At 49.7% G+C, this 23,148-nt stretch overlaps 1 protein-coding gene and 1 non-coding gene across 3 annotated transcripts in view; both read right to left on the minus strand.

Annotated features, from left to right (window-relative positions):
- The window catches only part of SLC39A11 (solute carrier family 39 member 11), a 342,864-nt gene that overhangs the window by 250,564 nt on the left and 69,152 nt on the right, over nt 1–23,148 (minus strand). The window lies entirely within an intron of this gene.
- Nucleotides 13,649–13,721, minus strand: TRNAG-UCC (transfer RNA glycine (anticodon UCC)). Its single transcript has one exon. It is a non-coding gene; the product is annotated as a tRNA-Gly (tRNA).

Below are 23,148 nucleotides of genomic sequence, written 5' to 3' on the forward strand. Positions count from 1 at the left end.
ATGCGGAAGAGACTGGTGGTGGCCACAGGGCCAACTGCTCCATTAGGTACAGGAAGTGTAGAGCCCAGCACCCATTTTCAGGGCTCCCCCCCCAGAATGTTTTAATTTCTTTTAAAATAAGAAGAAACGAATAATAATGAAACACACTAACGAATCCAGCCTGGATTATATTCATCTTTACGCCAACATAGCTATAAAATATAATTTTCCATCTTTTTTTTTTTGGTGGAGGAAGGGGTCCACAAAGATGAAAGCTCCTACGGCCCCCAAAGGTCCAAAGGTGGGCCTGGCAGTGGTGCCCCTTCAAGGTACACATGGGTTTTCCTTGCATAGTCCCACAGTGACTCCAGAGGGCATCTGACTCTCCCTCAGAAAGAGGACTCAGGCAAGCCCGGGGTCCTACAGTGCTGACCTTTGGAATAAGTGAATTGAAAATACTAAGTGACAAAGCAGGATAGATCCCCGGCCACTGCAGGACGGTGCTGATACGCTAATTAGTCTGATGGGAACATATCAGCCTGAAGTTGTAAACACGGGGCTAACAAGGTCTGGTCCCTGGATGAGCCCCATGGTTATGTCGGAGACCTAACGGCCATCAACCACCTCACGGCTGGGAGCTGATGGCCTCCAGCGGGACGTGAGGACACAAATGAAGCGATTAAAACCCTCCTCACACGCCAGGAAATGGGCATAAGACTATTTATCATGAACAATGTCAAGAGATCATCTCATTAAAAAAGAAACCGAGAGAGGAGAAAATTGAGCGTGTCACTCGGTGTCAGAGGTAAGTATTAAGGTGACACTTGGGCATTAAGATGGAAGGGGCTAGAAACATACCAACACGAGCTGGGGGAAAGAAAGGACGGAAAGATGCCAAGATGGATAAAAGCATAAAGAAGAGGGCAAGGCTGAACGGGTGAAAAGGAAACCGGGATGGACAATGGAAGATGCAGGAAGAGGCAGGGGTGTCATCCCCTGCTAGAGTGGCGACACTGGGTCACACAGGGAGCTCTGTTATTAACGAACTTCAACTCTTGCTCGAGAAACAAGGGGATTCAGACTGGTCAGTCCCTGAGGCCTGTTCTACACCCAACCTTCTAGAAATCTATAAATTTCTAGTTCCAGACAAAGACATCAACTCTCACGCCATGGAAGACAGAATCCCACCAACTATCCCTCCTCCACACCCTAACTTTCCAAGCCGCTGAGACAGTGCATCTTAAGGAGGGCTGCAAGGTGGGACTTCACCCCAGATGGATCAGGGTGACAACCCAGCAGAGGGCAACAGTGCAGCCACTCCAGACCCTCAAGGGCGTCTCCCTGGGCCGGAGGCTGGCACCTCTCACTGCAGCGCGTAGCAGGGCTGCCGCTTCTCAGGTAAAGGCTCCTCGTGGGAACATCACACCCAGTGGGTGCTCGAGAGGAAGAATGCCCATCTCTTCCGAGGATGGATTCCCCCGGCTTCAACGCGGAGCCTGAACAGAGGAAAATGTGATGCCCACACAAGCCAGCCCAGACTCTTTCAGACAAGGGCATTTCTGCCCTGAGGATGATCTGTAGATAACTCCCTCCGCATCACACAGGGAAGCCGGGGAAAGAGCCACACATGAAAGATGTGAACGTCTTGAAGGTGATATTGTATCTAGATATTCACGGACCTGCTACAGTTAGATACTATACCTGTTTACTATAGAGAAAGCACCCTGCCAAGAGGAATATGCATATACAAGTGTGTGTGTGTGTGTGTGTGTGTGTGTGTGTGTGTCCCTGTTATTTGGAAGACCCAGATAGAAATACATCATGGCAGAAGTCCTCAAATTGGCCTCCACATCAGAGTGCCCTCCTGCGAAGGAGGCCAAAGGATTGATGTGTTCACTGACAGAGGTGGACTAATTTAGGAGAGAAAAATCACAAGCATCCCTTCCCAAACTAGAAAAAGAATCCACATGGAAAGCTCCAACACAGACGAAAGAGCCTTTTGCAAAAACAAAACAAAACAAAACAAAACCACAAACCCATGACAGGTAAAAGGTACTGACTGCCTTTCTCCACCACGTAGCCACAGGTGGAAAAATATAGGAGGCATTCACACTATACACCTTCTGAGCGGATGCAGGAGGCCAGCAAACCAGCCCCGGATTAACGAGAGAGCCGGCTGGAGAGACAGTCACTGCCAGGATATGAGAGGCACGAGGGAGGGTTAACTGTGTCCTGGTCCCTGGAGCATACACCTAAGGCGAGCGCTTTCCTCTGCCTGCCAGGTTCTTTTCCACCTGCAGCTGTTTGTTGCTGTTGCCCTCCCCGAGGGCAACTGAGATCATCCAGACCCCCTCCCCCCCACCCTCCCCCTCCTGGCGGCCTCATCCCTCCTCTAACCTGTAACATCCTCCTGCTTGCCCCGGGCACAGGGATGGGGAAAAAAGATTAATGTGCTCTCTGGGGGGCACCGGAAAGCAATACTGGGATTTGGCAGTAGAAGCAAATGCATATCTGGAAACTTAGCTGTTGCCCAAGCAACCCCATGAGCTACAGGGGCCGCGGGAAGGGAAGGCATGTGTTGCTGAATTTAGACGGGTGCCCCTGTGCAGGTAAATACAGAGAGCCCAAGGCTCAGCGCAAGAAACAGTTTGAACCCATCATTGCCACCCGGCTGCTTGCTGTTCTTTGTCTCTTTTCCCCCCATTTCTTATTGTCCCCGCCCAGGACAATTGTGTGGAAGGAAGGACATGAGAGACTGAAGGGCCACTGGCCGGGCTTAAGGTCACACGGAGGAAAATGACTAATGGGCTGTCAGGTCCCCTCAGACATGCCTACTGCAGCCCACCTGCCTCCGCCCAGATCCACACCTGGCCTGTGGGTGCAGGTGGGAGGGCGGAGCCGAGGGCCACATGATGTCCACAGAGCCCCGCCTTCCACCCAACTTTCTCACCTTTACATTTGCAGCACTATTTTTTTGCGGTACGCGTGCATCTCACTGTCGTGGCCTCTCCCGTTGCGGAGCACAGGCTCCGGACGCGCAGGCCCAGCGGCCATGGCTCGCGGGCCCAGCCGCTCCGCGGCATGTGGGATCTTCCCGGACCGGGGCACGAACCCGCGTCCCCTGCACCGGCAGGCGGACTCTCAACCACGGCGCCACCAGGGAAGCCCTGCGGTACTATTAACTTGGGCCGGTAATCAGGAGCTTAGTGCAGGTGACAAGCCATTCATCAGAAGCTACCGCATTCTGGTCCCAGCTACACTGCACTAATACAGGATTTCCCTTTCATGCCTGAAACAAAGAAAATCCTGAGCATATGTGCTGTCGGACTGCCAGACAGGCGGGGAAGAGAAGCCACTAATAAGACAAAATATACTACAGCCCCATCAGCTTAATATCTACATGAGAAACCCAGCTTTGACATCTCGCTGAGGGCAAACTTGCTGATGAGAATTAAGTCAGCTGTAATACACCAGGATTTGCCCCAGAAGGCTCTTGTTCTATGCCTATTAAAAAGGCGACGGAGGGATTAGCTAAGAGAACGGCAATCCAGGGAGGCCTGAGTCAAAGGACTATGAGTCCTGGGGTCACGCAGGGCTTCTAAGCTCCCCAGGCGGGGAGGGGAAGCTTCCCCATCAAAAGCGAGGCAGAGAACCAATGGAAACTCACTTCTCCTGAAAGGACTCAGGCAAGCTCACCTCAGGGGGCCCAGCATCCTCAGAGCCCAGCCCACTGGGCTCTACTCCGTGTTCCCCGCGCCACTGCACCTCGCCGGGATGCTTGGGACTCAGCATCCCTGCCCACCTCTCCAGGGTGCGGGACACAGGCTGGCCGTCGGCCGGACCTGCCCTGCGCTGCTGGATGGTAAAACTGAGAGGCTGACTGTCCTGCCTCAGAATCACCCAGACCTTTTGTTTGCTCACATTCTGTGCTTTTTGATCAATCCTTGCTTTTACCCCAAGAGGGAGGTGGGAGGTGGGAGGTGGGAGACGATAAAACACGGTGTGTTGGCTTGCCTTCTAGGGCCCCCTCTCAGGACAGATTTGGGAATTGGTTGAGAGCTTGAGTTAAAGTGAGATTTCTGGTAGCCAGTTACCTCTAGAATCTGCTTATAGAGGTGATCGAGGTGTGTATTCACCATCCCTTGAGCACACGCGCACATTCTCATTTTCTCTCTATCTCTGAAAATCAGTTTATTTCTCAGCTGGCAAAGAAAGACGTTCTAGGTGGATTGTTCAGCTGTGCCTCCTACAGGAAATGGCACAATGCCCCGACTTTAATGAAAACCGCAGCCCTTTATTCCCAAACCCCTCCCGACTGAGAACGTGCTTTTTCCTGTCTTCCATCCAGATGGAGAGCAAACATACAGATCACGAGAGTGAGAGCGCCACCGGCCCTTGTGATCAAGAGCTCTTCGAGGAGCTCTGAGTGGAGCAGAGAGCAGATGGGCCGTGGTTCCAAACAGCTCGAGTCCAGCCTGGGCCAGAGCAGAGCGTGAGGGCCGCACCTGCGGGTCAGGCTCTTCCCTCTCCAGAAGGCGGACCACCCCGCCCCGGAGGAGGACAGCTGTTAGGAGCCCAGGGCCCCCTGAATGGGCTTCCTCACCCCAGGATAACTGGGCACAAAACACCTGAATGGGTTCACAGTTTGTTTAACTAAAGAAGAGAAGCCAGAGACAGTGAAGGGGCTGCAGACCTCCCATGAAGCCATTTGGGGAGACAAGATTTTATCTACAAAGCATCTGTGGTTTGCATAAAGGAGCTGAAATCCGACTCAGGGACACAGAAATCCAAGTTCTGCCTGCAACCTGCGGGGACTTGAGTGTCCTTCTAGAATGAGAATAAAGACATTTATACGAGTTTAGCAGGACGCCTCGCACGCGACAAGCCCTCAGTTAATATTAGCTGTATCATCATCAACATCCTCGTTATTACACGCAATACTATTACTGGGACTGTCTTAGCAGTGGAAACACAAGGAAGGGGAAAAGATGGACTCGCTATAGTTTGTCAACCACTCAGACCTAAGCGAGTGGATAAAAGTGTATCCCAAGCAGAAGAGAAAGAGACATTTTATGATTATCAGCCACTGCTTTCTCCTTACGCCGTGGGTGCCAACCACCGTGGGCTGTCACCACAGGCAAGTGGACGGTGAGAACCAGTGGGCAGAAGGAGGTGGAGGAAAGGGCCCAGAGCCGCCCCGGTTTGGCCATTACCTTATAGATTGCTCCCCTCCACCCCGACCCCGACCCTTCCGTTTGACAGATTCATTCTGTGGTCTCCCCGTCCAATCATAAGCCTAATATTTACCCAGAGAAAGCAGTATCTGTGTGCGTTGCCATCGAAAATCCAATAAGTATGATGAAGAAAAGAAGCTGCCTGCGTATGAGGCATGAGGGCAAACACAGCCAGCTCTTTAAAGAGTCATTGTGGTAATCAATACCCTCTCCCATTTCCATTCAGGGGCCCTGGGCCAACCAAGACTTAATAATTATTTTCCATCATTACAGCCCTCAGAGAAGCTTAAAGAGGAAAGGTCATTGTTTCGAAGTTTGTTCTCCTCTATTTGCCAAACACAGATTATTTCCTGGGGTCCGTGGGGCTCCCTTCCCAGACTGCATCAACCAAAGACAGCCGCGCTGGGCCCTCTGGAGCTGACTTCAGAAACAGAATATGGTTCCACCCGTGGAAATCGCTTTGGGCATCACAGTCAGCTGCCTGGCCTCCTGCCCCGGCCGCCTCTGCCAGGGTGAGGTTTTGGACAGACCTCTCATTGGACATTTTTTTTCCTTTGTCCAGAACTCAAAAAAATAAATACCAAATTCTGTGGTAGGTCGGGCAGGAAGGAAGGGGATGCTGTGGGTTGCTGGACACCATGACCAGCTCCTTCAATCTGATTCTTTTCTCTGCAGCAACCACAGAGACTTCCAGTCGAGCCCTCGTGCCCACCAAGGATACCTCCAGGCCTTCTTCTGCTTGTCCTTTTTATTTAGGGAATTTGAGCTCACGGTAAAATAGAAAAATTATGGAATTTCTCTTTTCCTTGAACAGAAGTCAGTTCAAATAACTAGTTAAGATTAGGTTGGAAGAAACATAAAACCCTACTGCAGTGCCTCAGACACATAAAGGGTTTATCTGTCTCACTCAGCAAGAAGGCCAGGGTACAGTGGATCCAACATTGCCAGGAGGAACCATGCTCCTTCTGGCTCCCCGCCCTGTCACCCTCAGTGATGGTGCAGCATGCCCGGGTGCTTCTCATTGGTCCATGAAGGAGAAGGGGTCAGGAGAAGATGAGAAGGAAAGCCGTCCCTTAAGATTTCTCTGCCGACCCTATCACGTGGGTCTAGCCGCAAGGGAGGCTGCCAGACTGAGGATTCGTGGCTGGCACATCACTAGATCAAACAAATCTGGGGTTCCATCAGAAAGGAGGAAGGAGTGAGTGGAGACAAGCAGCCCTCACTTTATTGAGCTTCGCAGGTATTGCATTGCTGCGCCACTGCTGGCTTGAAGGTGGGAATGGCCACGCGAGAAGGAATGTAGGTGGCCTTGAGGGGCTGAGAGAGGCCCCGGGCTAACAGCCAGCAAGGGAACGGAGACCCCACTCCTACAACCCAGCTGAGTTCTGCCAGCAGGAAGGAGCTCAGAAGGGCATCCAAGCTCCAGACGACGATGCCGCCAGCCAACATCTTGAGTTTAGCCTGTGAGATCCCAGCAGACGACCCAGCCACGCCAGCCCAGGCTTCTGACCTGCAGAACTCTGGGTGCTGTTGAAAGCCACTCAGTGCGTGGTAATTTGTTACAGAGCAAGAGGAAGCCAACACAGCAGGGCAGAGCAAAGCGGTATGGCCCAGGGGCCTGGTCCGCGCAGACCAGGCTCATACTGTACATCACTGAGGCAGTGGGACAACGGGCCCTGGCCCTGGAACAAGATTTAGATTTACCACCTGCAGAAGCATCGGAGAATGGGAGGAAGCCAAGAGCAGCTCCCTGCTGCAGAGAGAGGGGCTCAGCAGGGTAGGTGGAGACTCCCCACAGGGTGCCAGCCCCCCCGTATAATAGCCACAAACAAAAGAGCTCAACAGAAACCCTCACACAGCAACAATGAGTGTGGGGAGGTGAGATGAGAGTCGCACTAGTGGTGAGATCCAAAGGGCAACAGCTCCCAGAGTAAACAAATGCCTTCATTCAACAAAGCAGTAAAGTGGCTGAGACGGCTGGGAAAGCACCAGCAGCGAGCCAGCTGCCTTGGAGGTGGAAGGTACCCAGGAAATCGACTCTATCAGCATCCGTTCCCAGGGGCCTCTCACCCACATAGCTGTGGGAATGAGAACCAGCTGTGAGTCACCGGACCACCAGGGAAAAGGTGACACAGCACCAGTCCCCAAAGTTCTCCATCATCATCGGCTTCCTAGCTGGCTGTTGGGAGCCATGGGGGCCAGCCTGCAGGCAGAACTAGGGAGGCCAGAGAACCCGGCTGCCCCCAGCTTCCGGGCCGGGCCGCCATCTGTAAACCCTAGGATAGCACTCACCTTACCTGCCCCTGGGGGTTTCCTTCCTTCCTTCCCTCAGCAGATATTTCCTGAGCATTTACCGATGTCACCCCCTGTGCTGGGTGCTGGCGACCCAGCTGGGACCAAGTCTGACAGTTCCTGTCCTCAACGAGCCTACATTCTGGTTGGGGAGACACTTGGTCACGAAGCAAAGCACACTGCTGTAGACCAGAAATCAACACAACATTGTAAATCGACTACACGTCAATTAAATTTTTTTAAAGTTTTTAAATTAAGAAAAAAACAGAAGCAAAACACAAACTGCAAAAAAAAAAAAAAAGCAGAAGAAGCAGCAAAACCCACAGAAACAAACTGGGGAGTGAAGGATGGTGACAAGTTGTAGGAAGGGCATGAACTGGGAGAACCACGCATGTCACCGGGAGGTCGGGGAGGAGGAGAGACTTGCACTGAGGCAGCCGCGCGCAGAGCTGCTCAAAGCCCAAGCAGACATGGAGCAGCGGGCACAAAGCCCCACAGGAGGGACAGGGCTTGGCGAGCTCCAGGTGACCCAGGCAGAAGCCAGAGGCCACGGCTTGACCTTTTCCTTAGTTCTAAGTACAAAGGAAAGCTGTCAAAGGGTTCTGAGCAGGGAGGCAGCATGCTGCGATGTATGTGCCAGTGGCGGGTGGGGGGGACCTGCGGGGAGGCTCCTGCAGAGGGAATCCCAGGCAAGAGCCCATGATGGATTAGGACGTCAGCGGTGGAGATGCAATGGATTCCAGAGACCTTTCGAGAAAAGAGCCAATAGCACTCCTCTGTTGAGAATGAAACGAAACAACAGGTCTTTATTCTCATCACACGCTCTCACTGCAGGCCGACTCTGGATACGGCGATGCCCCCAGCCCCTTCCAAGAGGAGTCCATCGAGCCAGAAACTTAAGAAATAAAGACGAATCCGTGGCACCGATAATCCGCTAAGGGAGTGTTGAGGGAGAGGAGCGTGGGCCCCATGTGAGAGCACGTCGGGTCAGGGAAAACCCCATCTGTCCCCAGCTGGTACTTGAGAAGCAGCAAGACAGAACATTCTAGGAAAGGAGACTGGGAAGGCGTGGAAACATCCAATGCTGGAAATCATTCTGGAACCATCTGTGTCCTCCCTACTCAGTTGACTGCAAAGAGGCCATTCAACGGGGTTCCCCCCCCAATCCCACCTACAACGTCAGACCTAAACAAATCGTGCCTACAGCAGGTGGCGTGCCAGGAAACAGACCTCAGGCCAAGCGGCTGGCAGATTCTCAAACCAGAGCTGTTGCCACCCAAGGTGCGGGAGGCGCGCCGAGGCAGAGCCGCTCGCCAGCCTCCTGTGACCTGCCCTCTGCCCCCGGGCCCGGATCCACTGACTGGCACACCTGTGGTCCAGGTGGGACAGCAGCCCTGCTCTATCCCCAGCCAACCTGGTTTGTTAGGATCGTGACATCCATCTCTGCATCTGTAACTCCCTCCACCAGAAGCTGTGCCAGGATGCTGGCAGGCATCCCGCCTGTCCTGGGAAAACCCAGCAGAATCAGACCCAGCTCCTGCCCGAGTCCAAGCATGTCCAGCATGTGTAAACTCCCAATGCCACGGCCCCACAACTCATGGGCCCTGGGCCTTTTGGGGTATTAACAGTGGACTGAACTGGCCTAAATTTCTCACATTCCTTTAGACACCGTGGCTCAGATAGCTCAACCCTTTTGGGGAGTTTTGCGTAAAGCCCGTACACACCTACCCTCCCCACCTTCCTGCCACTTCTAGCGTCCTTCCTGGGCCACCCCCAGCCTATTCCTCTGAAGTTCCAGAATGACTGACAGCTCACCCAAAGCATAGGGAGTGACAGCAGCATAACTGCTCCTGGAAGATCTCGATTAAACCCTCTAAAGCTTTTAGAGTCGCACGTCTTGGTCTTTAACCGGTGCACCCAAAGCACACAGGGATCTTGTTACACCCCGATTCTGATTCAGTGGCACAAGGTCAGGGCTCCAGGTTCTGTACTTCTAACAAGCTCCAGGTAATGCTGATGTGTAGGTCATGGACCACACCTTGAGTGGGAAGGTCTCAGATGAGACTGGAGCATCGCAGACACAGTCCTTTCACAATCCTCACCCAGCAGCTTTAACATCTCCCAGACTACTTTCTAATACAGTTCCATTGACAGGACGTGGAAATACACATCACAAGTTGAGACGAAGGCACCGACTGTGATGAAGCATCTTGTACTCACAAATACCTAAATGCACGTGAGAAATGAGGGTTAGAGCACCAGGGATGAGCCCTACTGAACTTCTGGCTAAAATACTTCAGTAGTCCTTGTTCTTTCGCTGTCCCATTACTGCCACCCAATAAGTTCCTAAAGCAAAGGAATAATGACACTCGACCTTGAATGGTGTGATGCTTACACCCAGCTCTGAGAGGTGGAATTAGTGCTTCCTGGCGAAGATGGAGTGGGATCCACAATGCACACCACTGGGTTGCTTCCTTAGTTTCCTTGCAAAACCTTGGAAGGAAATGGAAAGCTAAAACATGGTGGGCCTGCAAGGAGGCCCCAGGCTTTCCTTGGAGTGATCACTGCAGTAGGGTTCACCAAAGGGAAACACTCAAGTCACTGAAACATGAGTCAACATCCACAGAGCCGACCTGAAGAACCCACCAGGCAACACAGCTGAGTAAACAACAAACCGCACCAGCAGGAGAGCTCCAAGAGCCCGGGGACACCCCTCAGAAGAACAGTCACTCAACTCAACTGCCTTCCTTGCGGGTACAGAGGAACTGGGAACGGGAACAGTCCACTTGTCAAAATGTTTCCACCCCTAAGTAGATGCACGGCCAGAAGACACGCTAGGAGCTAAAGCCCCTTTTCTGTCCAGCTGAATCACGGCTCCTCCCACCTAAGTAGACTCCCAGCCAAAGTGCAGCCAGAACCCTGCAGTAGAGCCAGCGCCAGCCAGGGCACCTGGAGGGAACAGGTGCTCCACCCTGGAGCAGAGAGTCAGCAAACGCTACCGAGGAGACCTGGAGAAATCAGGAAAGAGGTGTCAATGAGCCAGTGGCCGCTTCCCACTGTAGGGTCACAAGCATCTTTTGGTAGTTAAGGAGGAGGAAGGATGCAGACGTAAGGGAAGGCCATGCTCTACCATGAAACAAAGTCCAGATTCTCTGAGGCTTGGCACCTGAAGGGGAATCTTCAGGCAGAGAAAGTGCTCTGGGGGCGCCTCACTCTTCGGCATCCTTGACCTTGATGGCGCCACACAGAGAAAAGTGGAAAGTGAGGAAAAGGGTGGAGGCAAAACGCCTGTGAGGTTGTGCCGACCCTCTGGGGATGGACTGTAGCTGCCTCACTTGTCGTGTGAAAGGATGAAGGTCCCACGATCCTGGGAGTGAACCTGCACTCTGCATTTCCTTGTTATCCTCCCTCCATCGTAACAAAGCCTCTAAAAACGTCAGCCTATCTCAGCAAAGAAGGGTCAGGCATTTGGGTCCATACTTTCATGTTAAAGGGGGAGTGATACTAGTCAAAGTGAAGATGGAGGAAAGACCTGGACCTCGTTAGGTGCCTGCCGTGGAGTCATCCTCCAGTCTAAAACCTCAGGCTCTTGAGTTTTCCTTAAACAAGAAGGCAGTTATTTTTGCTAAGACAGTCTCACTTAAGATAGTAATAGTTATTATAAGCTGAAATGTCAGGCACTGAGATTATTGCTTTACATGGATATTTTCATTTAACTCTCTCAAACGATCCTACGGGGCAAAAGTGATTTTTTTTGTCCTCATTTTACCAATGAGGAGACTAAGACTTGGAGAGCTGAATGACCTTTCTTAAGGATACACACACGGTAAATCCTGGAGGAGCTGGGAAATAAAAGCCAGGCGATCTGACTCCAGAGTTCTGCTCTCACGATCACCACCCATGCCACTTCCCACCACCCAAGAGGCCATAAATACCAGGACTATGGTATTTATGGCTCCAACAGTAACTTTGAGGTAACAGGAAAAGGGATGGAGAGGGAGGTGTACAGACCATAAAGAAGAGAAGGTCACCAGCTTGGTCAGGAGCCCTCCGAGCAGGGTCCACCCAGGAATCCCCAGAGTTTCCCAGCAACAGCCATCCCAAGACTTTTTAGACTCTAGCTGAGCTGGCTTCCTGGTTGGCCTTTGAGGTACGGAGCATGGCTCTCTCTCCTTGACTTGCAAGTACAATAATGCCCTAGACTCAGGCTTCTGTAGTGTCACCTCCCTGAAGCTCTGAGACCCACCATCTCAGGAGCCCGCCATCACTAGAGGAACCTTCAGCAAGCAAACCACTTTCTGCCTACATTGGGCATCTAACAACCCCTTTTTGGTTTACTTTCCCATTCCAGTTGCCATCTGGTGAGTTTTTGCCCAAGGAGACCAAGAATTCAACAAACAAACAAAAGAGTCAGGGACTCCAAAAGCGATTATGCCATTGCCCCTTTGATACTCAAGCCCAGGATAAGCCAAAGAAAATCGTATCAAATGGCTGATTTACTTGCTTTAAACATATTCACTCCAGCTCAAGGAGGCTTTAGTCTGGCTAGCATTTGAAATACTTCTGCACACTTGGTTTCTTCTCTGCAAAGGCTCTGCTGAGTCTGCTAAAAGCCATTTAAGTCTCCAATGGATACTTCCTAAGCTATGTTTCCCAGCCGGCAAAATGCCCTCTGTCCCTCAAGTGACTGCTTCCCTATTTGGGAACCTGGGGCTGTTAACTTACTCTGAAGAGCTCTCTGACGGCAAGCCTGATGTCTAGGGAACATCACAGAGTTTTTAGGTCACCTGCCTTATAAGAAAAAGCCATTCATTGAAGCCAGGTAGGATTCTAGAATCCATTTCTCACCTCTGCTTTGTCTCACTCCTTCGTCTCGTTTTAAGAGAAAAATAAAAGAACTACCTTACTCAATATTGTTCAAAAGTAGAATACACCATTTTGCGAAATAATAGGTTTCTGGTTCATAGAATCGTCCCAAAACAGAGGGCACCATGACCACCTGTTAGACAAACTGAAGCCTAGATTTCCATACTGCGTGGACAGTCTGCCCGGAGGCCACCAGGTCCCTTCACCTTTAGGTCCTGTCCCTGTGGTTCATACGGTCACCCCATGGATTCCCTCCCCATCCAGGACACTTTAACAGCAGCTGCAATGCTCCTTTTGCTGGTACGCTAGACTCTCATTCATCCAAGCTTCTGCAAAGCCAGCCCTACGAGGTGAACACGAAATTATCCCCACTGTCCTGAACACAGGGAACACAGGATTAGAGCTTTGGAAGTCAGACAGAACGGGCTCCAATGCACAGCTTCACTGTTTTTGTTTTTGTTTTTTTTTTAGCCATTTAACCTTGGGTACATTACTTAACTACTCCAAGTTTGGGTTTCACCAACCATAAAATGGAGCAAATATTGCCTATGGTTCTAAAGTTTCAATAAAATCACCTGTGCATTGTGTGGCTCAGGACGCCTGGCTGTGAAGGGCATCCAGTGAACATACACTTTCTCTGCTCTGCTCCCCTGAGCACCCCGTCTCTCTGCCCCTGCCTATTCTGTAGGTTGATCTTGGACAAAACGACGGATCCAGAGAGATCTGAGTCACAGAAGCTTACTTTACAATGGAGGCTGGACACATTTTGACAAGTCCACATCCAGCCTCCAACTTCACGACTTAACTCTTCACAGCAGATGCTCCAAACCTTCTCTTCTCCTCCTTAGCTTCCAATCACTAATCAAATATCTGCCAAACAGCTAGTCTTCTGAAATCGTCAAACTTGAAGTTGTAGGGACATCCCTGGCGGTGCAGTGGGTAAGACTCCGCAATCCCGATGCAGGGGGCCTGGGTCTGATCCCTGGTCAGGGAACCAATTCCCACATGCATGCCGTAACTAGGAGTCCACATGCTGCAACTAAAAGATCCCGCGTGCCGCAACTAAGACCCAGCGCAGCCTAAATAAATAAATAAATAAATACTTCTTACGAAGACGCCCAAACATAAGCACACTTCTGTGTGATACACACGACCCCATCTCCCTCCGCTGTGTCTGAGATCCTGAACTGCCCTCCTGCCTTTAAGTGCACGGGTTTTGTTTGTTTGTTTCGTTTTATTTGTTTCTTGGCCACACCAAGTGGCTGGCGGGAACTTAGTTCCCTGACCAGGGATTGAACCTGGGTCCCCGGCAGTGGAAGCACCGCGCCCTAACCACTGGACCACCAGGGAAGTCCCAAAGGGCATGGTTTTTGTCTCCTCCAAGAGTCTGTACAGTTCTTGAGGACATGGACCTCCCTTTCTCCACCAAGCCTGGAACAGCGCTGGGTTCAGTTATTGCTTAAACAAGGCAGGAAACATAAGCTAGAGCTGAAAGGGCCCAACTTATGATGAAAGATAAACCCATAGGAGAGATGGCTTTACGGCCAAACAGCTATAAAACCCCCAGAGAGCATGACGACAGAAACATTAGAGTTCCCATAAGAGCTGCTCAAATATAAAGCCAATCTTACTCCTTTTTTTTTGTAAAAAAACACAAGTCTTGTGTTAACGAACTTCCTCACATCTGCCCCAATTTCAGTGCCAAATATTTTGAATTATTTGGGCTATTTTCCAGAATTTCATTGTATCCGTAGGGTTTTTGCTGTTCCCAGTCAGGCAGCCCCATCACTCAGATTGGGGAGAAAAGGAAACCAAAATTAATGATAAAGATGTTATTGTATATACATAAGTCAGAGAATCATCTAAAGAACAATAACTGTGGGGCTTCCCTGGTGGCGCAGTGGTTGAGAGTCCACCTGCCGATGCGGGGGACACGGGTTCGTGCCCCGGTCTGGGAAGATCCCACATGCCGCGGAGCAGCTGGGCCCGTGAGCCATGGCCGCTGAGCCTGCGCGTCCAGAGCCTGTGCTCCGCAACGGGAGGGGCCGCAACAGTGAGAGGCCCACATACCGCAAAAAAAAAAAAAAAAACCAAAAAAGAACAGTAACTGTCAATAAGAGTACTCACTTTGGCAGTTCAGTACAAATAGTTTGGAAAAATCAATAATTTTCCTACGCAAAAACAACAGCCAGATAGACTACACTATGAAAGAAAAGATCCCATTTACAACAGAAACTAACTGTGAAACAAAGGCATAGAAAAAATAGTATTTTGAATCATCTTGGAATGAGGAAGACTTTACTAAGTAAGACTCAAGAAAAATTGTCAAGTTCAAATAAGTACAAATTAAATGAAAATCTACATAGAAGCACCATGAAGTTGTAAGTGACAAGCTGAGAAAATAACTGTGATAATATGACAGATAATTTCCTCAGTATAAAAGCAACTCCAAAACCAACAACACAATAGAAAAATAATAGAAAGGTACAGACGATACACAGAAAGGGAAATATAAATGGCTTTGAAACATATGGAAAGATGCCCAAGCTGACTTATGAGAAGAGAATGGCCCAAAAGATTCCACAAAATAACATTCTGTCTATCCCTATTGATATAAAAAAAGAAAAGAAATCCAAAAGTTTGCTAAAACCCCACAGTGTTGAGGGTGTCCTTCTCACACACTGCTGGTTAAAGTGTGAATTGGGGGCTTCCCTGGTGGCACAGTGTTTGAGAGTCCGCCTGCCGATGCAGGGGACGCGGGTTCGTGCCCCGGTCCGGGAAGACCCCACATGCCGCGGAGCGGCTGGGCCCGTGAGCCATGGCCGCTGAACCTGTGCGTCTGGAGCCTGTGCTCCGCAACGGGAGAGGCCATGACAGTGAGAGGCCAGCGTACCGGAAAAAAAAAAACAAACAGTGTGAATTGGTACAAGCTCTACAGAGGGCAACTGGGCAATTTCTATAAAAATGGAAAATTCACAAATCCTACTCTTAGGAATTTCTACTAAAGACATGACACACGGACCCAACTGTACACGGTAGATATTCTCCCTTCTGACGTGACATAAACTGGTCATTAGTTAATTTTAATGGTGGACAAAGGGATGAATCTCCCTTCCCCAAATAATTTTAATTTCAAGCAAATAAATGTGCGTTAACTTGCCCGTCCTACGACGTTAACACAGAAGCCATATCAGTGCATCTAGGTCAACTGATCAAGTCTGGCTTCATCTACATTGCAAAAACCATACCCATAATATTTCATTTATAATCTTCAGATTTGGCTTCTTTAAAGTGGTGTAAGGACTTAAAGATGTGGGAAGAAATCTGAAAACAGAAGCGTTCTCAATTTTTCTGATTCGTTGCCCCGTCTTTGACAGCTGTCTCTGCTATGCCTTATTTGACAGAAGCTTGGCGATTCAACACTAGCAAATCTATTCAAAGTGGTTGACTGAACTTTCATCCAAACTCCTTTTCCTTTTTCACCCACATATTTCATCAATCTGTGTAATATTTGGTTACATCAAATGATTGCAACAAATACAACTGGCATAAATAGCTGCATTTAACAACTGACTCTGGGGGAGCTGAAGACAGGGCAGGATCTCACCAGCTGGTATTCAAAGTGTTACAGGTAACAAACACAGAGCGTCTGTTAATCAAGCAACTCCATTAAGTCAAGTTCAACAACAATGAAAAATGTCTATTTAATGGACCAGGATAGTCACTGCACCACTGTTTATAAGAGTAAAGCATATGAATCAGCCTAAATGTCCCTCAACAGGGGACTGGTTTTAAAAGTTACAGGGCCTCCATTTGATGGAATACTATGCAGTAGTTAAAAAAACAAGACCAAACCCCAAAAAACCTAGATGGCTCATTTAGATGTGCTGATATAGAACCCTTCTCTAAGAGATGATGAAATCAGGGCGTAAAGCAGTTTCGACACATTTATACTTGGGTGCTAAGAGAGACATAGGGCACTTTGCCCTCTGGGTAAATGAAATAGGTAACAGGTAGACGGGAGTGAGAGAGAGACTCACTTTTCACTGAGCATCCTTTCTGTACCTTTTGACTGGTGAGCCATGGGCATACGGTTTTATTTTTTTCAAACAAGAGCCAGGGTACTCTCCACCCCGTCTCGGTAAAGATTCCCAATAGTGGGAAAGAAGACATGACATAGGGAAGGCTGAGAAGTGGCAGGTCACTGAGAAAAAAGAGCCCTGTGGCCTGCCCCCACTGCTGGGCCCGAACTCCCAGATGGATTTGGGAATCAAAGAGCAGATCTCCAGACCCTCGTTCCCGGGTGGAGCTCGGGGCAGGCAGCACGCTCCAGAGGGGGGGCAGGCAGCACGCTCCAGAGGGGGTCAGCTGCGAGTGTCCAGGCAGAGAACTCGAGACAGCCTCATCGTTTTCTTTTGACCCAACGTGGCCCTGGAATAGTGGAATAATCCTGGGAGCATCAAAGCCACGCTGAGATGGGGGAACTGGGGGCAAGCCTAATAAGTTTCCACCATCCAGGTTGGGGAGCACAGCGAAAACCAGCCTGTGCACCCATGCCTCCCCCATGGAGGAGAAAGGCCTTGGAGAGGTCCACAAAGCAGAAGAACAAACCCAGCCACCCCCAACCCCACGACAGGCAGAGAGGCAGCCTAGACACCTGAAGACGCTTGGTACTGCATATGGGCCAAATCCACCCCACGGCCCATTTTTTGTAAATAAAGTTTTATTGAAACCCAGCCATGCCCATTCATTTATGTATTGCCTAGGGCTGTTCTCACACTACAGTGGTGGAACTGAATAGTCACCACAGGGACCATATGGCCCACAAAGCTGAAAATATTTACCATCTGGCCCTTTACAGGAAAAAAACATTGCTGACCCCGGTCCAGGGAACACAGAATAACTCAGCAATGACCATGGGGGCCAGAGAGGACCTAGATCATATGCCTGTGGTCCTCAGCCCCTGAAATGATGTACCAGGCTGGGGAGTGGGGAGGAGGGTGGGGAAAAACTCTAAATTCACAAGGACTGAGCTTTTGCCATCCCAAGAGAAAGAGAGCTTGGAGAGAGATATTAGGTACATGGGGTTTGTGGACCGAGAAACACTCTCATGGCCCTTACAGGGCTGCAGTTAACATGTAATCTGATCCCCAAGAAAGTGGTTTCATGTTGGATAAGGCCAACATAAACCAGGACTTTGATGAGGACCTAGGGGCAAACTGATGGAAGCTAGAAAATGTCCAGGCCCATCACCGTTAAATGACCTCAGTGGACGTTATTTGCAATGTTACTTGCTAATTATACAGTCAGCTCGGCCAGCAGTTCTTAAAAACTCAAACACAAGACTCCTTTTCAGGACTTCCCTGGTGTCACAGTGGTTAAGAATCCGCCTGCCAATGCAGGGGACACGGGTTCGAGCCCTGGTCCAGGAAGATCCCACATGCTGCGGAGCAACTAAGCCTGTGCGCCACAACTACTGTGCCTGCATGCCACAACTACTGAGCCTGCGCTCTAGAGCCTGTGAGCCACAACTACTGAGCCCGCGTGCCACAACTACCGAAGCCTGTGCGCCTAGAGCCCATGCTCCGCAACAAGAGAAGCCACCACAATGAGAAGCCCGCGCACCACAACGAAGAGTAGCCCCCGCTCGCCGCAACTAGAGAAAAGCCCGCGCGCAGCAGCGAAGACCCAACGCAGCCAAAAATAAGACTCCTTTTCTCTGGGAGTAAGATTAGGCACATTGAATCCAAAAAGCTTCCCAGGGGCCTGGGTTGTATTCGGGGAGGCAGCAGTTCTCAAAGTGGGGTCACTGTGAGACCCGGGCCAGCCTCAGCAAAAGCCCAGGAACTCATTACAAATGCAAATTCTCAGGCCCCGTTCCAGACCTCCTGAACCCTCACCCTCTTGGGGGGTGGGCCCAGCAATCCAGGGGATTCACGAGCTAAGGTGTGAGAACCACTGCAGTCAGGCAAAGCCTTTTACCGAAGCCAAGAAAAGTACCGTCACACCGCATCTGGCAGCCAGTCCCTTGTGCCCCGAAGTATGACATCAGGCCCTGAGTCATCCACCATTTCCCCCTGGAAACAGAAGACTAAATGAATAAGGAGGAAGGCCGCATGTTTATAGGAAATGTTAACAATATCCCAAGTCGATTTCATTTACTTCTAAAGCTAATGATTCTGCTAACCAGTAACTGGCGAATTGTATGCAGCAGCAATAACCCTCATAGGATCGATCTTCTCTGGTTAGGAAACAAACAAGTCACTCCGCCTAACAATTCAGCCTGCCCTGATTTAGTTCCTCAGAGCGCTAGGTGGCCCAGCCTACGGCCGGCTGGGCACAAGGTCATTAACTCATCGGGGGCTGCAAATCACCCATGAGTGTGCCCACTCAGCGTGGCACCACGTACAAGGCAATGAGCTGCTTGGCCTGAAGTGGTCGGGGAAGGAGAGCTGTAACAGGCTGGGCAGAAAGAGCTGGAGGCACCTGGAGGGGATCAAGTTACACCATCGCTCCCTGAGTGTCCGCCCACAGCTCCACTGGCAAGGCTGGTTGCTGTACCCCCCCCCCCCAACGTCAAGCGGTGCTCATCTGAGATGTTCATTTGTTTGTTTATTTGCGGTACGCGGGCCTCTCACTGCAGAGCACAGGATCCGGACGCGCGGGCTCAGCGGCCATGGCTCACGGGCCCAGCCGCTCCACGGCATGTGGGATCCTCCCGGACCGGGGCACGAACCCGTGTCCCCTGCATCGGCAGGCGGACTCTCAACCACTGTGCCACCAGGGAAGCCCTGAGATGTTCATTTCCATCCAAACCCTTGACTAGCATGGAGCCCCAATTTCATTTCTCCCCTATTAATGCCAATGTCTGCTATTTTAATTTGGCATCTATTAATCCCCCTGTTATATGTACCCTACCTCCCTGTTATGGGTTCAACTGTGTCCCCCGAAAAGATGCTCGAGTCCTAACCCCCAGTACCTGTGAATGTGACCTGATTTGGAAATGGTGTCTTTGCAGATGATCACGTTGAGATGCGATCATTCGGGTGGGCCCTAGTCCAACGTGACTATGTCCTTATTAAAAGGGGAAATTCGGATAAAGGGACAGAGACGCACAGAAGCCAAAATACTACCTGGAGCTTTCAGGAACACGGCTCTGCCAACACCTTGGACCCAGCCTTGTAGCCTCCAGAACTGACATGATAAATTTCTGTTGTTTAAAGCACTCAGTGTGTGGCACTTTGTCACAGCGGCCCTAGGAAATTAATACACTCTCCAGGGAGACCCTAGTTCCCCACAAGGCAGGAGGGCACTGGGAGCTGCCTCTAAAAGCGGGACCTACCAGTCTCTGCACAACCTACAGGGAGAGGTGCTGAGGCAGAGATTCAAACCACAGCTGGGGAGCCGGACTAGCTGTGTGGGTTCCCAAACCTGGCTGTGCATCCGAAGCCCCCGGTGAAGCTTCTTAGAAATACAGATGTCTGAGCCCTACCCCAGGCCTCCTAAATCAGAATATCAAAGGGTCGGGTATGAGAAGCCACCCGCCGAGCACTGACCCACAGACTCTTCCAGGGCCCCTCCAACCGCTGGACTCCATCACTGCTACACAGCTGTATCCTCCACCACCGGCCGCTCCGAGCAGGCCCCAGGGACCAGCAACACCAGCCTCACCTCGGAGCCTGTAAGACATTCAGAATCCCGGGCCCACCCAGGACCCACCAAATCAGAATCTTGCGTGTTAGCGAGATTCCCTAGGCGAATGATGTACACCTTCAGGTGTGAAAAGCACTTGCAGATGCTCGAGGAAAGGATCAACAAATGAGAATTAAGAGGCAGCACTGCAGAGTCGTCAACGGCATGGACACTGCAGCTGCACTCCTTCGCGGCACCACTCTGGGACTCAAGTCTTTGATCTGGAAAATGGGGATGATGCAGTCAGTACCTGCCTCATGGGACGGAAGACAATGAGTTAATACACAGGGACTTCCCTGGTGGTGCAGCGGCTGAGAGTCCGCCTGCCGATGCAGGGGACGCGGGTTCGTGCCCCGGTCCGGGAGGATCCCACATGCCGCGGAGAGGCCGGGCCCGTGAGCCATGGCCGCTGAGCCTGCGCGTCCGGAGCCTGTGCTCCACAACGGGAGAGGCCACAGCAGTGAGAGGCCCACGTACCGCAAAAAAAAAAAAAATTAATAGAGTTAATACACAGGCACGGCTTAGGACAGCACCTAGCACATAGTAAGCACTCAATAAGTGCTACTTAGCCCCCAAAAAACTAAGGGATGCCCTAGTTACTGTCTTCACCTACAATGACTACAGTTTTTTATACAAGAAGGGGAAGAATAAAAGGATAGGATATTACGGAGCTCTGCAGAGACCCAAAGTTCTCTCTCATTAAGTATTCACCAGAGGGACTTGGGTAAAGTATATTCAACTTGATTGAATGGGCACTTAGCAAAGACTCTGATTTGCGCCAAACAGAACAGAACGAACAATTCAGCCCACAGTCCACTGAAGAACTCAATGAGAGGAGTCTACTGCTCCCCATGACAAACTGGGCCGTACTAAAAATGCTCCCCACGCCCTGAACAAGGAACGAGAATGGGCTATTACAGGAACATGTGGGTTGCATCAGATTTCTACGGAAAATCTCTTAAAAAGAAAAAGATTTTTTTTTCTTTGAGTGAAGACAAAGTTCTGAACCAGACTACTCTCTCCAGGTCCTTCCCCATTTCCCAACTTTATGAAATTTACAGAGAGAGGTGACATTCTAAACTCAAGCAGAAGGACTTCCCTGGTGGCACACTGGTTAAGAATGTGCCCGCCAATGCAGGGGACACGGATTCGAGCCCTGGTCCGGGAAGATCCCACATGCCACGGAGCAACTAAGCCCATGTGCCCCAACTGCTGAAGCCTGTGTGCCACAACTACTGAAGCCTGCGAGCCACAACTACTGAAGCCCGCGTGCCACAACTACTGAAGCCCGCGTGCCACAACTACCGAAGCCCGCGTGCCACAAATATTGAAGCCCGTGTGCCTAGAGCCCGTGCTCCACAACAAGAGAAACCACCGCAGTGAGAAGCCCACGCACCACAATGAAGAGTAGCCCCCGCTCAGCAACAAAGACCCAACGCAGCCCAAAAAAGAAAAAAAAGTGAAGTCAAGCAGAAAGGGTATCTCTCATCCACTCGCCCATCCAAAAAATGACATCTTTTAAAAATAAACAGCGGGGGTGGGGGTGGGGGACAGACTGTTTCTTCCAATGTTCTTGTCCTGGACCCTAGAGGAGAAAAGCCTAGTTTACATTACATTTGAGCCACAGCATGGATGGTTTTAAAAGTGTCCATAAACCAGAAAAGAGATACACATAAAAGATGGTAACTGGTTTCCATTTTTTTTCTTTGTTTGTTAGCTGAGTAGATCTAAAACAAACGAAAAAATTCCCAGGCTTGTGTTTTAAATAGCCAAGTGTTCATTTTGCAAGTATAGCTATCTTTCATTTTATGAAATCAAAAGTTTTGTTTTTTAAAGTTAACTATAAATAGTTGATTTCTTTTAGGAGGAAGGTTCTATTTTGCCACTGATTTCCACTTTTTAAAATAGAGGTGCCAAGGTTTTGCACAGCAAAGGAAACCATCTACAAAACAAAAAGACAACCTACTGAAAATATTTACAAATGGTATGACTGATAAGGGATTAATAGCCAACATATAAACAGCTCATACAACTCAACATCAAAAACAAACAACCAACCCTATTTTAAAAATGGGCAGAGGAACTGAATAGACATTTTTCCAAAGAGGAAATGCAGATGGGCAACAGGCACATGAAAAGATGCTCAACATCGTTAATTATCAGGGAAATACAAATCAAAACCACAATGAGATATCACCTCACACCTGTAAGAATGGTTCTCGTCAGACAGAACACAAACAGAAATGCTGGTGAGAACGTGGAGAAGAGGGAGCCCTCGTGCACTGCTGGTGGGAATGTAAGTTGCTGCAGCCGCTGTGGAGAACAGTGTGGAGGTTTCTCAGAGAAACTAAAACTAGAACTACCATATGACCCAGCAATTCCACTCCTGGGTATATATCTACCACTAATCTGAAAAGATGCATGCCCCGCAATATTCACAGCAGCATTATTTACAGTTGTGAAGATATGGAAGCAGCCTAAGTGTCCACCAACAGATGAAAGGATAAAGATGTGGTATATATAAATACATAGTAAAGGGAATACTACTCAGCCATAATAAAAGAATGAAATTTTGCCAGGTGCAGCAACACGGACGGACTTGAAGGGCATTATGCTAAGTGAAGCAAGTCAGAGAAAGACAAATACTGTATGATATCACTTATATGTGGAATCTAAAAAATACAACAAACTAGTGAATATAACAAAAAAAAAACAGATTCACAGATATAGAGAACAAACTAGTGGTTACCAGTCGGGAGAGGGAAGAGGGGAGGGGCAGTATAGGGGTAGGGGATCAACAGGCACAAGCTATTATGTATAAAATAAGCTACAAGGATATATTGTACAACACGGGGAATATAGCCAATATTTTATAAGTGGAATATAACCTTTAAAAATTGTGAATCACTATATTGTACATCTGTAATTTATATAATATTGTACAGTAACTATACTTCAATTAAAAAAACAGAGGTGCCATATTTGAAAAGAAATTTCTCCCCCAGTAAATTAAATTGAAAAGCCTGGATAGGAAAAGAGTCAACAAGAAAGTCAAATAACCCTATTAAAATATGGGCAAAGGACT

Source organism: Phocoena phocoena, chromosome 19 (genome assembly GCF_963924675.1).
Source record: "Phocoena phocoena chromosome 19, mPhoPho1.1, whole genome shotgun sequence".
NCBI lineage: Eukaryota > Metazoa > Chordata > Mammalia > Artiodactyla > Phocoenidae > Phocoena > Phocoena phocoena.